The sequence below is a fragment of the Centroberyx gerrardi genome, chromosome 6 (genome assembly GCF_048128805.1).
Source record: "Centroberyx gerrardi isolate f3 chromosome 6, fCenGer3.hap1.cur.20231027, whole genome shotgun sequence".
Classification (NCBI taxonomy): domain Eukaryota; kingdom Metazoa; phylum Chordata; class Actinopteri; order Beryciformes; family Berycidae; genus Centroberyx; species Centroberyx gerrardi.
This window is the reverse complement of record NC_136002.1, coordinates 4763885-4778649: the sequence shown is the minus strand read 5'-3', so window position 1 is coordinate 4778649 and position 14765 is coordinate 4763885. Positions and strand designations below refer to the sequence as shown.

Below are 14765 nucleotides of genomic sequence, written 5' to 3'. Positions count from 1 at the left end.
ATAGTCTAACTTATTTATTTTTTCTCCCCAATATTTGGACAATGTAAGTGTGCTTGCTTGCAGCAAGCACACTAACTAGTGCAATAATGCCAATTTAGGTAATGGAAAACTGCAAGACAGATTTCAGAGGTCTGATGGGGAAGGGTTGGATCAGTCCATTTTTGACTATTCAAATACTGCATAGGCTACTGTGGGAAATCGAAACCTATAAAACGGTTAGCCTATCTGCAGAAACCTCTAAATTTGAACATCCAGAGGAAACTTCCTGCAGCTCAGCAAACCCTTACTGCCTCCTATTTGGAAAAATGGCATTTCTTCAGCTATTTCACAACCCTGTAAGTATTTTTAAAGTTTTGTATCTGAAGTCATTTTTCCTCTGAGAAAATAAATGATGAAGACACAACAATAGAAGGTATGGGTCAGGGTTCTCTACGAACTAGTACCTTAAAATAACCTTACATTTAGCCTACATTAATTCACGCCTTAATTCATGCAAAATCGCCTTAAAATTAGTTAAGGGAGTTACTAATGGAGGAGACCCCATCAAAACCACCTTAAACACTCCTTAATTTTTGACTGCTTTCTAATTTAATGTAAAATTCAGGGAGACAGGAACTTTCCATTAATAACTCATTAATAACCCTGTAAACCATGCACAAAAGGCATGAAAAATCCCTTAATTTCTAGTGTCTCCACAAACCAACCCATGAGTAAATCCCTTAAAAACCCATGATACTAACCTTACTTTTTTTTTTGCTTTATTTTTAATGGATAATCAATGTTTATGTAATGAGAAATTAGGACGTTTCAGAGATAAAATTAAGGGGTTTGGTTTCCGTTCCCTTCTCTCGAGTGTAGCGGGAGGGAGCGTAGCCAAACTCCACTCAAAAATCGGACAATTTACGGCTGCCTTGCTTATCGGCAAAGGTATAACCTCGCAGAACAATTATGATTTTTGACGAATCATAAAGATCCATTCTTCTATTCGGCATACATCCAATACACCAAGGAACAGTTATTTCAATACATTTTCAACTTTAAGTATTGGTTCATCTGTTATTTCCACAATCTTCGTGCACCAAAAGTGGAGGGCAATAGTGATTTTATAGAAATAAAGCGCTAGGGCTGCAGCTATCGATTATTTTAGTAATCGAGTATTCTACCGATTATTCCATCGATTAATCGAGTAATCAGATAAGAAATACTTTTGCTTTATTAAAGAGCAATAGTAAATATACAAAAGAGAAAAGCTGTCCGCACGAAGCTGTCCATATGACACTGTGATTTACTGAAAACGAGGTGAAATAATAATTATTATTGATATTTATTACTAGGCCTAAATATCATACAAGTTCATAAGACTGGCTAATGTACATTTATTTACTATGGTGAAGGGTTGCCCTACACCTGCTGACCCTACTCACTGCAATCAAACTAAACTGAATATACCTGCTGTATTGGACTGGTGCATTTTAGGCTCCAATTGCTACTTACACCACCTGATATTTTGCTTTCTGGGGTATTTTATGCATCACTGTGAGGGGAGTAGGTGTGTGTGTGTGTGTGTGTGTGTGTGTGTGTGTGTGTGTGTGTATGTGTGTGACTATCATAATAATAACATGAATGAAGCTCAGGCTTTCACAAATTGACTGCAGCATTTTATTTTCTGTGGTTATTTTCTTGAGCAAAACTTAGCTAACTTAGGGACATCATAACTAGCCACCATATTGATTTACGTTCTTAACTAGCCATTACATATAGCCATAATTAACGTGCATTCTTTACTAGCCTTCATCTCATCCCGTTTTAATATTAAGTGCTGACTCCGCCCACCCGGCCAGTTTCGGCGTACGCCGGTAGCAATTACAAGTGGACCCTATCCTACAGTCCCTGCTCTCAGCGGAGGGAGGGAGCTACGCTGTGTGTGGGAAGCGCTGTGATCATCAGACCTCTCTGGATTAGACAAGCAAGTAGAGAAAACCGGCATCAGCCGAACCAATTTATTGCCAAATGCTTTGGGATTCAACACATTAACATTGCTTCCCATGGTCAGAAAAAGTCGGCAGATTTGTCGCTAGTCGCTTTTGAGAAATAAAGTCGCCAGGGGGGTCTGAAAAGTCGCTAAGTCTAGCGACAAAGTCGCCAAGTTGGCAACACTGGATCCGAAACTTTGGACACTTTCTGTCGTTTTCTCTGGCCTGTCTCTTCTCTTCGCCCCTCGCTATTTTCTCTCTCTTTCTCCAGCGCGTTGTGCAACAGTAATAATCATCCGTGCGAAACACTGAGTGTGTATATAGTTATATGGATTAAACGAAGCTTCGATGCAAAGAATTTGCATCGATGATTTTTAGTAATCGAGTTACTCGAGTTTCTCGAGGAATCGTTTCAGCCCTATAAAGCGCTGATCGCTTTTAGGCCACATTTACCAGTCGACAATGGCGCTTCATAAAAGGCCTTAGCCTACATCATGTTCTACCGGGTACATTTGTAGATAGGCTAATGAAGGAGGCATTCAATTCAATTGACAGATTGTTGTATGAAGTTTGGCGCAACAGTATTGGGGTTGTGTAAGGGTGTGTTCGACTCTACTATTTATTATGGAAGCATAATCCAGACAAAATTAAAATACTACTGTTAAAATACTATTGTTTAGTATGAAAAAAGCTCATTACCTGAAAACTTGTGTCCTTTCTAGCGAATCCCGTTCACTGGGTCTATCCACGGCGGTCTGCAAGATGGGAAGATCATCACCGTTACTGGACGAGTCCTGCCTGGAGCGGACAGGTCAGACATCATTTCACTTTTTGGGGAAATGGTTCTCAAAGTGGGGTCCAGGCGCCAGCAGGGGGCCTTGAAGGGGCTCCAGAGGGTTCCCAGCAACATGAGGAATTGTTTTTAACTGTTTTTAACTGTTGTTTTGTCTCGTTTTAGTATATGTACCCAGGACTCCCTGGAAGCCAGTGTAATTACTGAGCGGACTATCCTGGTAAAATAAAGTTGAACTGAAGTTTAATTTCACTGTAATTTAATTCACAACAAATTATACCATTTAGAGAATGTATATAAATGACTATTGTAATCCAAGGTTTCACTCTCACCACTATTATCTCCCCATGTACAGTGCAGACAGTTCTACAATTCAATACTAAATCAACAACTAAAATCTTCCCTTATACAGTGTTGTGAAAGAGTTTTGTTTGGGCTACAAAATGATTTTAAAAAAATTAGATTTTCTTTGTCTGAGACCAATACGATGTTTTCTATTACACTAAGGTAATGAGAAAATTCTATATATTTTTATGAAGTTAGAAAATTTTTATAGGGTTTGCAAACGTAAGTACACCCCTTGAGCTAAACTGTGTCACTGACTAATATTTGATAAACACTTCATACATTATGCTGATCACATGTCATATTGAGATTGTACTTATAGGTTTTGAGCATTATTTGCCATTCTTTGAAACATGAAGACCTGGACCCTAATGCCACCCATAAGTGAACCTCACATTCCCCACTATACTACTGTTATCAGCTTTTGTTGGCTAAAAAGACAGAATAACTACAATTTTGAATGGCAAATGTTCAAAACATATAGCTACAATCTGAATATGACATGTGATCAGCATAATATGAAATGTTGATCAAATATTTATCAGTGACACAGTTTAGCTCAAGGGGTGTACTTACGTTTGCAAACCCTATTCATTTGAATTCTCTAACTTCATAAAAATATCTAGAATTTTCTCATTACTTTAGTGTAATAGAAAACATTGTATGGGTTTTGGACAAAAAAAATCTAATCATTTAATTTAAAAAAATCATTATGCAAAAACTAAAGGGGGGTACAACATTTTTCACACTGTAGATCCTAATCAAATCAGGGTCAAGTGGCTCAAATGAGTGTCTATTCTGGGGTCTGTGACATGAAAATGACCAAGGAACCCTGCAGGGCTTGTTTTACTTGAATAACATGTAAGGATTACTATTAATACCAAAGAGAATGGCTCTTACTTCCCAGGTCCATTGTTTCCAGCAATCTGACAGGAAGTGGTCTGTCTCTCTCTTTGTGTTCCCTCTTTAACTTTCTCTCTGACTTTTCTTCTCAGTTCAATTCAAATCTGCTTCATTGGCATGACAGAAAAGTAGCTTATGTTGCCAAGGCAATACAGTATCAATTCAGGTGATATTACAAAGATTAATAGATGTCTGGTAGTAGTTTCGCAAAAATCAGTGATATTATAATAAAGAAACATTCAATAACAATTCAACTCAGCTGTTCCAGTCAATTAATAAAGTATAGGGTGATCTCTCTCTCTCCCTCTCTCTCTCTCTAGGTTCCATGTTAATTTACAGTGTGGGTCCAAGGCCAATGCAGACATTGCTCTCCATATTAACCCGCGGTATGACAGTCACCCTGGTTATGTGGTTACCAATACCTTCCAGTGCAGCAACTGGGGGTCTGAAGAGAGGAAGCAGAACTCCCCATTCACCGCTGGCTCCAGCTTCAGCCTCGTGATCACAGTCCGGCGCGACGACTACCAGGTTTGCCTTACAATACACTGCTGCAAGTAAGGGTTTGACTGATATATGGGGCCGATATTGGTCTTTTATTAAGACTGAGATCTGGTCCAGTCAGTGTCGTCCACCTCTGATATGATGAAGTTTGATTGACAGCATATTTATTGTAGAATTGATCAATACTACCCTGGTTGTGTATGGGAAGCCCTTAACCTGAATGGATTCTAATGAGACATTTTAATCAGATTCCACACAAGTATGCATCATGTTTCTATTATTATTATTATCATCCTGGGTTTCAATGGAGTTTTAGTGTCCCATGATCTAAATGTAATTTCAGAGGCTTTGCCAACCTTAACAAGAATAAAATTCTGAGGGAAACATTGAATATGTGTATTTTTTTGCCACGAATATGGTCAAATTTAAAGATATTGAATATCGGCAGAAAATATCAGCTATCAGCGTCTTCAATCCAAAACTATCTGCCTGCCTTCAAAAACCCATATCGGTCAAACTCTACTGCTATGGTCAGTGGTGATGGTCAGTGTTGGGATTTATTACACATGGGAAATCAGCAATCTACAGATAAAAATACTGTAACTTATATAGGTTACTCTAGCAGCATGCAGTATTTCTCTTTATTGCTATATACTGTAGGTTTGTTGGATTCAACTAATATCAACTTGAATTCACAAATGACTATAGCTTCGTAGTTTATATAGAGTAATATTACAGCCTAGAGAGCCATGATTGAAGTAAGTTTAATTTCTCCCTCTAAACTACAAATTGTGTTGAAATTGAATCCAAGCCCAGTTTGTTTGACAAATTTTATTTCCTCTCCACAGTTGACTGTCAATGGCTGCCACTTGATGGACTACAGACATCGTATTCCATTTAATATGGTGGATACAATCTCAATGGGAGGGAAAATAGAGGTTTTTGCCTTCCAGAGCAGCCTTAGGTGAGGATGTAGCCCAACTGCATGTAAAAAAAACCCACATAGCATGGCACCAAATATATTTGATATATGTGAAGTTCTAGTTGATCCTAGCATTAACTATGTATGCCAACTGAGTTAAATGATTATGTTATTATTATGTTAAATATGTTGAATAATTATTTTCGGACAATATTTCTTTAAATAAGCCCATGCCTAATGATTAAATCACCATGTAGTGACTTTGTATCTTTTTTTCACCTGGCAAGATTTTTTTTGTAATTTTTGTGCTAAGATGACAATTCGCAGTAGATAGATTTGTTGAGAAATAGATTGAAGATGAGACTAATGTAAGAGATTTCTTTTCATATTTGTTCCTCTACAATGTTCATTTCCTCCTCAGCCTGGGTGTCTTCCGCTTCAAGCCTTTCCCTGCAGCAAGGGTTTCCACCAGCAATGCCTGTGAGTATCTGGCAGAGTGGTGTTTTATTTATACAAACATTTCTCGGAGGCAGAGCTGCTCTGGAGGCAGAAATAATCTCATTGGTTGAGTTAAACCTCAATGGGCGGAGCCAAAGAATCACAGTTTTTCTGGCTAAGTAACATTTGAAAACCCAGTGAAAAAGACAAGCGGTAAGAGAGAAGGTAGCTAATAATATTTAAGCCTAGTGCTCTTGCTACTAACTGAAACAATGCAACTGATCTAGGTTAGCTAGATAGCCTAGCGGACCTACCAAGTTCAAACTAGCCATACTAGCCTGTAGCGATCTAGGTTAGTTAGCTAGCTGCTGACCTTCTAACATCATGAATGCCATGGTCATGAATGAATGAAAAAAAGGAAGTCATTGCCACTTCTATTGTTATAAATATTTTGATCACAGCTCCTTCTTTTCCATTCAAGTTTGCCAGTTAGCTAACTGCACCGCAAAAAACTCTGGTTCTTTGGCTCCGCTCATTGAGGTTTAACTAAACCAATGAGCTGCAGCCTCCTTCCTCCTAAATAAATTATCAAAAATGAATTAAGAGGTAATAGCTATGTCGTCTGGACATGGTTTTTATCTTTACACTAATGTTAGATCCCAGATCACTGCAAGGAAGAATTTAGAATGTGTTATGGCACTGCTCTCTTAGTTTCTAGATAATTGTTATTTCTTTCCTCTAATATTTGTATACAGGTTATTCCCTACAAGGGTGTAATCAGTGGTGGACTTCACCCCGGCAGGACCATCACTATCCAGGGGATGATTAGTCCCAATGCCATAAGGTCTGGATTCATTATTAATTGATTTCCTTGTTACATTTTACGTTGCATGCAGTATACTTATGCACATCTTGTAAAAATAATGCAAAATAGGTGCACACCTCAGGATTGAGGACTGTGTACCTAGGATACCTTTAGATGAATAAAAACATAATAATAGGGAGAAAAAAGAATAGGACAAAAATACAATTGAAAGTGAATGACAGAAAAAACAATGCAGACCAACAGAAATATTTGCACTGATAGAGGTTTATTGGGGTCAGTACATCATGAAACACATAAAACCGTGTGTAATGTGGAGCCAAAGACATTTGCAGACTGAAATAATGATTTGGTGAATACATTTGTTTTAGTTTTCTTCAACCATTACATTACCAAAAATACTCCTCTCCTAAAAACATAAGGGAATCCACTCTAAGGATCTACAGTTTGTATTGCATCTTACCATCGCAGCTCCTCATACTTGATCCAACAGTATGTTGTTTGGAGCTCTGTAAGTTTATTTGTCTATTTTTGTCTGCCTACCTGACAAATGCAATGTCTAGGTTTGGTGTTAATACAGTACTGAATTCTGCTGACCTTATATGGGCTTACTGGGGCGTTTATTTATGCCACTTGCAGATTGTCGGGCGCGTGCTTCCAATTTAAGATGATGTGTGATTCATCAATAGACTTTTGTGTGCAAGAACAGAATTGGAGGCCCGCGCACATTTCCTGAATCTGACTGTGGATTTTTGTACTTTTCTGTTACAGCGTTTCTAAAGAACACATTTAAGAGAAACATAAAACATTCATTCCTGAGGCCCAATGGCATGTTCTACTCTCACTTTTCCTCTGTTTTTACTCTCAGGTTCCATGTGAATTTAAACTTTCACTCTGGCATCGCTCTGCATTACAACCCACGTTTCTCTGAGAACACTGTGGTTCGAAACACAAAGCTGTGTGAGCAGTGGGGGAGTGAGGAGTGCTGTGGAGCGATGCCCTTCCACCGGGGACAGCCATTCACGGTACAAATACAAATACATTACTAACATACTGAGTTGATGGGTTATTTTGAAGGCTATTAGATATTAGATATTTTGGAATTGAAGTTGCCAATAGCCAATATTTTGTGCCGATATTCAGGTCTAGATTCACTGAGATTGCGTTGTGAGAGCGTTGTGTGTTTGGACCTCCGTTGCTTGAGCTAAGAGCGTAGAGATTTCCAAAGATGGTTTCTGCAAATTGCCAATTGGACCAGCGGTGAAGGAGGAGGTGTCAAAAATGTGTATTTCCGAAAAGTCAAAAGTGCAGAAAATTCAATATGGTGAGCAGGGGTGGTCCCAGGGGCAATGTTGTAGAGCACATCTGGCTACATATGTACAGTATATATACCAAGTTTGGTGTAAATCGGACTTACTGTGTGGGAGTTATGGCCTCTTATGTGTATTGACTGTTTTCATTTGTTTACAACGCCACCATCTGGCCCATCAGGGTCATAAGCCACCACCAATATCACCAACAATAAAATTTTGCCAAATGGCATGTCTCTATCATGTATGATACATCACCAGTAAAGTACTGATCAATTGTACAATAAATATGCAAGTTAGTTTCACAGTAACCTGCATGGAGTCAAAGTGGGTGACTGTAAGACTTCCTTTTTCTTTTCAGCTGACAATTTGCTGTGAGGCTCACATGTTCAGGATTGTGGTCAACGGGGATCAGACACATGACTACAAACACCGCCACACCCCCCTCCAACAGGTTGACATCCTGGAGATTGTCGGGGACCTCAGCTTGACCTCTGTCTTGCTGTAGTTCACTAGAAATCCAGGACCTGCGTCTTGTATTAATGATGCCTTACAGAGGTCCCTCTTGCAAATTGTAATTCCCATCTTCATAATAGTATATGCTAGTGATCCCCTGAAAACAGTGGTTCTTCATGTAGTAGGAGCTGCTGTTATTGCCCACACCACTTGTAAATTTGGATTTGAGACTAATCAATGTGCTGTTGTGCAATGCACTGCTTCTTAATTCCAAAATGATTTATATATTGTGACAGTGTTTTGTGAAATTAAAATATAATGTGACAATGTGTCATGGTGTGATGAATTCTACTTTGAGTTGAATATTGTCAAAACTAAGGACATGGTAGTTAATTTCAAAAGGATTCAAGTTTCCAAACCCACTGTAATTGTTGTGAAGAGCGGCGCTGAAGGGGTTAATCTGCATGGAGTAGGGTTGTCATGATACCAATATTTTACCCTGCGAAACTATACCAGCCAAAGTATCATGATACCGGGTAGTATCGCGATACCTATTTGTTATTGTCATCTATAGTGGTTATTTGCATAAAAACACACAATTCAAATGATTAGGAAATAAATGATTGTATTTTTATTTAAATATTTGCTTTGATTAAAAACAATTCTTGGCATTAGTAGTTTTAATTATGTATTATAAGCTGCTTAGAACTCGTGTTAGGAAGTTAAACACGTCATAATTCCCTCTCTAATATCTATTATTTTATATCGCTGTGAAAACATCAACAAATTTCTCCTTCAAACAACTGTATTTATTCAAGTTTCTCGCCAAAAATTTTTACAAGTAATTTTACAAGATTACATTTGTACACATCATGATAACGACTGATGACAGGCACTCTGTTAGCTAGCTAACGTTAGCTAGCAAGAGCACACGCTTTAATAAGTTTATTCATTCATTTTTAATGGCAGCTAACCTCATTAGCTCTTTGCAATTCCAGTGCAAGGTCTGGGTGACGACATTGGAGATGCTTCAGCAGATTAGATGTGTTGCCTCCTTTTGCCTGTATGCGATTATTGCAACGCCTGCACATTGGCTGCCCATCATCTACAGCAGTGGTTCTCAAACTTTTTTGACTAATGTACCCCCTTGAAAATATTTTTTCAGCCAAGTACCCCCTGACCAGCGCAAAACATTTTTGGAAGCAAAAAAGTAAAAATGAACATAAATAATGTACACTACAGTATGCACAGTAGTGTGCATGTTATTTGGCAGTATAAACATCAAGATTAAATAGAAGGATGGCACTTACAATTCAGTGAGAAACATGGGCTTGTGCTTCACTGAGGATCTTTGTCATTCTGGGTGGCAGGGAGGCAACTGCTGTGATCAAGCTCTTTTCCAGGCACAGTCTGTTTCTTTGCTTTGTTTTTATCACAGTCATTGCAGAAAAGGAGGCCTCACACAAATATGTGGATCCAAAAGGTAATAGCTGCTCCAAAGCTTTCTTTCCCAACTCAGGGTGTTCCCTCTTCACAGAAACCCCAAACTGTGTGAGAGTGGATGTTTCAAACTTCATTTGTAGGCCCCTGTCAGATGACACATCCAGGAGTTTTTCCTGATGACTGACAGGAAGCTTGCTTCTGTTTGTTTCAGACAAGAGAAATGGGTTTCTCACCCAGTCCAGCTGTGCCGATTTCTCCTCCATGTTAGGGAAGTAAGAATTAAAACCATCAATCAAACTGGCCAAATGTCCCTCTATTATTGCCTTCATTGGAGCTCTCTCCACATCCTCACTGGAGAGGAAAGCATCCACCTGGGGAAAGCAGGTGAAATCTCCCTCTGCACACGCCCTTTTCCACAACTCTGCTTTATTCTGGAAACCACCCACCTTGTCATACAGGTTCAGAATGTTGGTGTCTTTGCTCTGCAGACACACATTTGCCGAATATATCTGCAAGATAGGATAGCTTTGCAAGCCAGTCTGTGTCCTCAAACAAAGTGGCATGGGGAGATCCGTGCTCTGAGAGAAAGGTGCGCACTTCAGATCGCAGTTCAAACAGCCTGTTTAGTATTCTCCCTCGAGAGAGCCAGCGCACTTCTGTGTGTAATAACAGCTGTGTGTGTTCAGCTCCCATGTTTTCACAAAGGCTGTGAAACAGTTGTGCATTACGTGGCCTTGACTTAATAAAGTGAATTACTTTGACAGCATCACACAGAACGCCATGCAACACTGGACTCATTTTCTTGGACGGCAGTGCCTCCCTGTGTATGATACAGTGAGTCCACTGCACGTTGGGGTTCTCCTTTCGAATTCACGCTATGAGTCCTTTCACACGTCCTGTCATTGACGCAGCTGCGTCCGTACATACACTGGTGCAGGATTTCCAGTTCAGGCCGTTTTCAGAAAAGAACGCATTAACAACATTAAAAATGTCCTTTCCAGTCATTTTCCCCCCAAACTCTTGCAGAAAAGTACATGTTCACAAACGTCGTCAGTATCAATATACCTCACGAAAGCAACAAGCTGTGCCTGTCCACTGATATCTGTCGATTCATCGAGCTGGAGTGAAAATGATTCACCATGCTTTCCCACAACTTGATCAACAATGTCTGTGGCAATCGTATTTATTCTGCGGGAAACAGTGTCATTTGACAAAGGCACAGTTTTTAGTTTGTCTGCTGCGGTTTTATCCAGCATAGTCTCGGCCAATACAACAGCGGCTGGAAGTAGCAAGTCTTCAGCAATGGTGAATGGCTTTTTTGCTTTAGCTACTAGCAAGGACACGGCATAAGAAGCCTCAAGTGCTTTGGCTGAGGTAGTAGAAGCTTTTCGCATTGTTATTTGGGATGATCTGAAGTCAGAAAGTTTTCTTTTAAAAAACTCTGGTGGCTTACCGACATGACACTGATGTTTTGTGTTGAGATGTCGTTGGAGGTGGGATGGCTTCATGGAACTGTTGGCTAATTTTTCCCCGCAAAAGAAGCACAACGCCTGGGGGGGATTGCAGCTCGTGTACGTAAATCCCATAAAAACATATTCTTCCTGATACTGCCGATATTTTGGTGGCTCCGTTTTCGCTTTCTTTTTCACAGATTCCACTTCTTTCTCATTGCCACTACGTTTCATCCACTTATCCATTTTTCGATTTCCGTCTGGCTTTTGAAATCAAAACTGGCTGCTAACTTAGCTCGCAGTGAACTAACACCTGATTGGACAAGATGGCGCTCGTTGGGAAAGGAATATTGAATATCAAATATAGTTTATTGAATTTGTACGTTAGTACACTGATTTTAATTGAATTTATTATAGTAGAACTATTTTAGGAGTTATTCACGTCTGATATATAAAAAAACAACGTTTTAAAAAAAATTCTCACGTACCCCCTGCAGTACCCCAACGTACCCCCAGGGGTACGCGTACCCATATTTGAGAACCACTGATCTACAGCTTTGCCTTCCTCATTCGGTAAAAAGCCGAAGTAGTTCCAGATCAAACTTGTAGTATTAGGCTTCTTAAGTAATATTAAAGTTGATGGTGCGGAGCTAAGGCTAGGGAACGCTTCTGCCATGATGACAATGCTGATGAGAACAAGAATGGCTCGTGCACACACACACACACACACACACACACACATACACGTCACAGCGCTACTAGTTGCTTCCACAAGAGGGTGCGCTAACGTCTGTATAATATTGTGACTGCAGATCAGTGAATTTGGGAACAGAGGTAAAACATTGTCCCGCTGGTAACGTATTCCGCTGTAGTAGCGTATTCCACGGTAGTAGCGTTGTATAAAGCAGGTAGGTATAGTAGGTATCGTGATGTTTTGGCACTGCGGTACACCGTTGGTACCGGTATAGCGTGCAACCCTAGCATGGAGCGGAGAAGCCCGCCACACTTAAACGAGATGGCGATCTGAGACCTTTGAAGGGACCAAAGTGACCTTTAACATCGCTTCTGCCTCTAATCACCAGAAAAAGTTCCTTATCAAGGGCGCCTTTACCTCCGGCCAGCTTGGTCTGGCTGAACAGAGCTACCCTGCTGAGGTTCTCCGCCATTTCAAACATCTTCAGGGTCTGCCCATTCAGCCTTTCGAGTCCAGCCTGTCTTACTCATTGGGTCAGACAATCCTCACCTTCTCTGCCCTATTAAGAGGGTCCATCTAGGCCCTGAAAATGGTCCTACCGCTATTCACACCCGCTTAGGCTGGACCCTTCAAGGACCCACACTGCTCCCTGCAGATTCCACAGAACACACTGCTTCTGATCCTGACACAGACACTGAAATCCAGACCCTGTTCCTAGAGAGTTGCTCCGTCCAGTCAGATCTCCGTCGGGATGTGGAGAAACTCTGGCAAATTGATGTGCTCCCATACCAGAGTAATAAGTGTATAACACGATCCAAGCAGGGCCAAGAAGCAGTAGCCTGTCTTGAATCTAACAGACAGCCCCCAAACTCCAAGCCCCCAAGGTTGCAGTAATGGCCTCTCTTCGCCGCACAGAGTGACAGCTAGCCCGCAACCCAGAACGTGCTGCAATTTACAACCATGAGATACTGAAGTTGGTAGATGCTGGATATGTCAAACGCCTCACCCCTCAGGAAGAAAATCAGTCCAGCCAATCCTGGTACATACCCCATCATCTAGTAGAACACAATGATAAACACCAAATTGTCTTTAACTGTTCCTATAAGTTACAAGGTCACAGTCTAAATGACTACCTTCTTCCTAGTGCCACGCTTGGTCCGTCCCTGATCGGTGTTCTTCTGCACTTCCGGCAGTATGCCTTCGCCATCAGTGGCATTATCAAATCTATGTTTCACTAGATCAGACTTCTGCTCCGCTTTCTGTGGAGAAGCATGAGGAGAGAGGAACCTGTGGATGTCTATGAGTGGCAGGTTTTACTGTTTGGAACTACTTGCAGCCCCTGTTGTGCGATATATGCAGTGCAGCATCATGCCCAAGAACACCAACCAGGGAACGAAGACATCCTGCAATCTGTGCTGCAGTCGTTCTATGTAGACAATTGTCTACAGAGCCTACCTACTGCTCGGGAAGAGCCTCTTGGACCGGATATGCTGCTTTCTTGCCCTAGGTGGATTTGAAATTCGCCAGTGGGCCAGCAAATGTCCAACTATCATCCAGCACTTGCCACCAGAGGCACGGTCTGCCTCCTCAGAACTCTGGCTTAACGAAGACCGCACCAAACCCCAAGAAGGCACTCTTGGTCTGATCTGGCATTGTGCCACAGATACCCTTGGTTACTGGTATCGGCCTTCGGAATGTGTACAGAGTCCTAGCCAGCCAGTATGATCCCCTCAGTTTCCTCACACCATTCACCACCGGTGCCAATGTACTGCTGCAACAGTTATTGCTTAAGGAGCGGGAGTGGGATAATCCTATCCTATCCAAGAGCATCCGAACCACCTGGACTTCATGGGAGAAAGAACTCCCTGACCTGGCCTAAATCAAGATCCCACGGTGCTACAGTCCATCAGATAGAGAGCTGATAACAAGGGAGTTGCATGTGTTTTGTGATGCCTCTGAGAAGGTGTATGGATTGGTGGCTTACTTGAGGGAAGAAGACAAGCAGGAACAGATCCACCTATCCTTCGTCATGGCCCGCTCTCGAGTCACACTGAAACAACAGTTCACTATTCCTCACTTGGAGTTATGTGCTGCCCTTTCCGGTGCTCAGCTAGCCAGACTGCTCCATACCGAACTTACCCTTCCTCTCGACCGAACTGCTGTTTGGTCAGATTCCACCACCGTACTCACGTGGATCCACTCTGAAACCTGCCGTTACAAGATCTTTGTGGCAAATCGCATCACAGAGATTCTTGACCTTACCAGGCCTGCAGATTGGAGATACGTCGGTTCCTCCTTAAATCCTGCAGATGAAATCACAATCACATCTTTCCTCCTCCTAACTTCTGACCAGTGGCCTGTGCACCCGCCCAATGCTCCTGAGGAAGCTAAAGTTGAGCTGAGGAAGTCTGTATTCTGTGGACTTAGCCAAACCCTTCCCAGTCATGTCTCTGCTGATGTCCAGTCGTTTAAATCCTGATCTGGTAGATGCAACCACTCAGAACCTTAAAATTGCCCAGTCTCCCAACTCCAACTCACCAGACCGTTCCCACATCGAAAACTTCCTCCTTCAGCATGCACAGCAGCAAAGCTTCCCTGATAAATACAAATTGCTTCAGTCCAACAAGCCAGTTCCTAATGAGAGCCGCCACTGAAATATTGCTCCAGAGTTAGACCCTGTGACCAGCTTGATTTGAGTGGGAAGACGACTCAG

The 14765-nt window shown here is 41.3% G+C and overlaps 1 pseudogene across 1 annotated transcript; it reads left to right on the top strand.

Annotated features, from left to right (window-relative positions):
* Positions 1 to 257: 257 nt before the first annotated feature.
* Positions 258 to 8585, top strand: LOC139916547 (galectin-9-like; annotated as a pseudogene). The gene is made up of 7 exons (XR_013504926.1): positions 258 to 335; positions 2696 to 2784; positions 4335 to 4542; positions 5364 to 5479; positions 6594 to 6719; positions 7567 to 7723; positions 8370 to 8585. The product of XR_013504926.1 is annotated as a galectin-9-like (transcript).
* The last annotated feature ends 6180 nt before the right edge of the window (positions 8586 to 14765 follow it).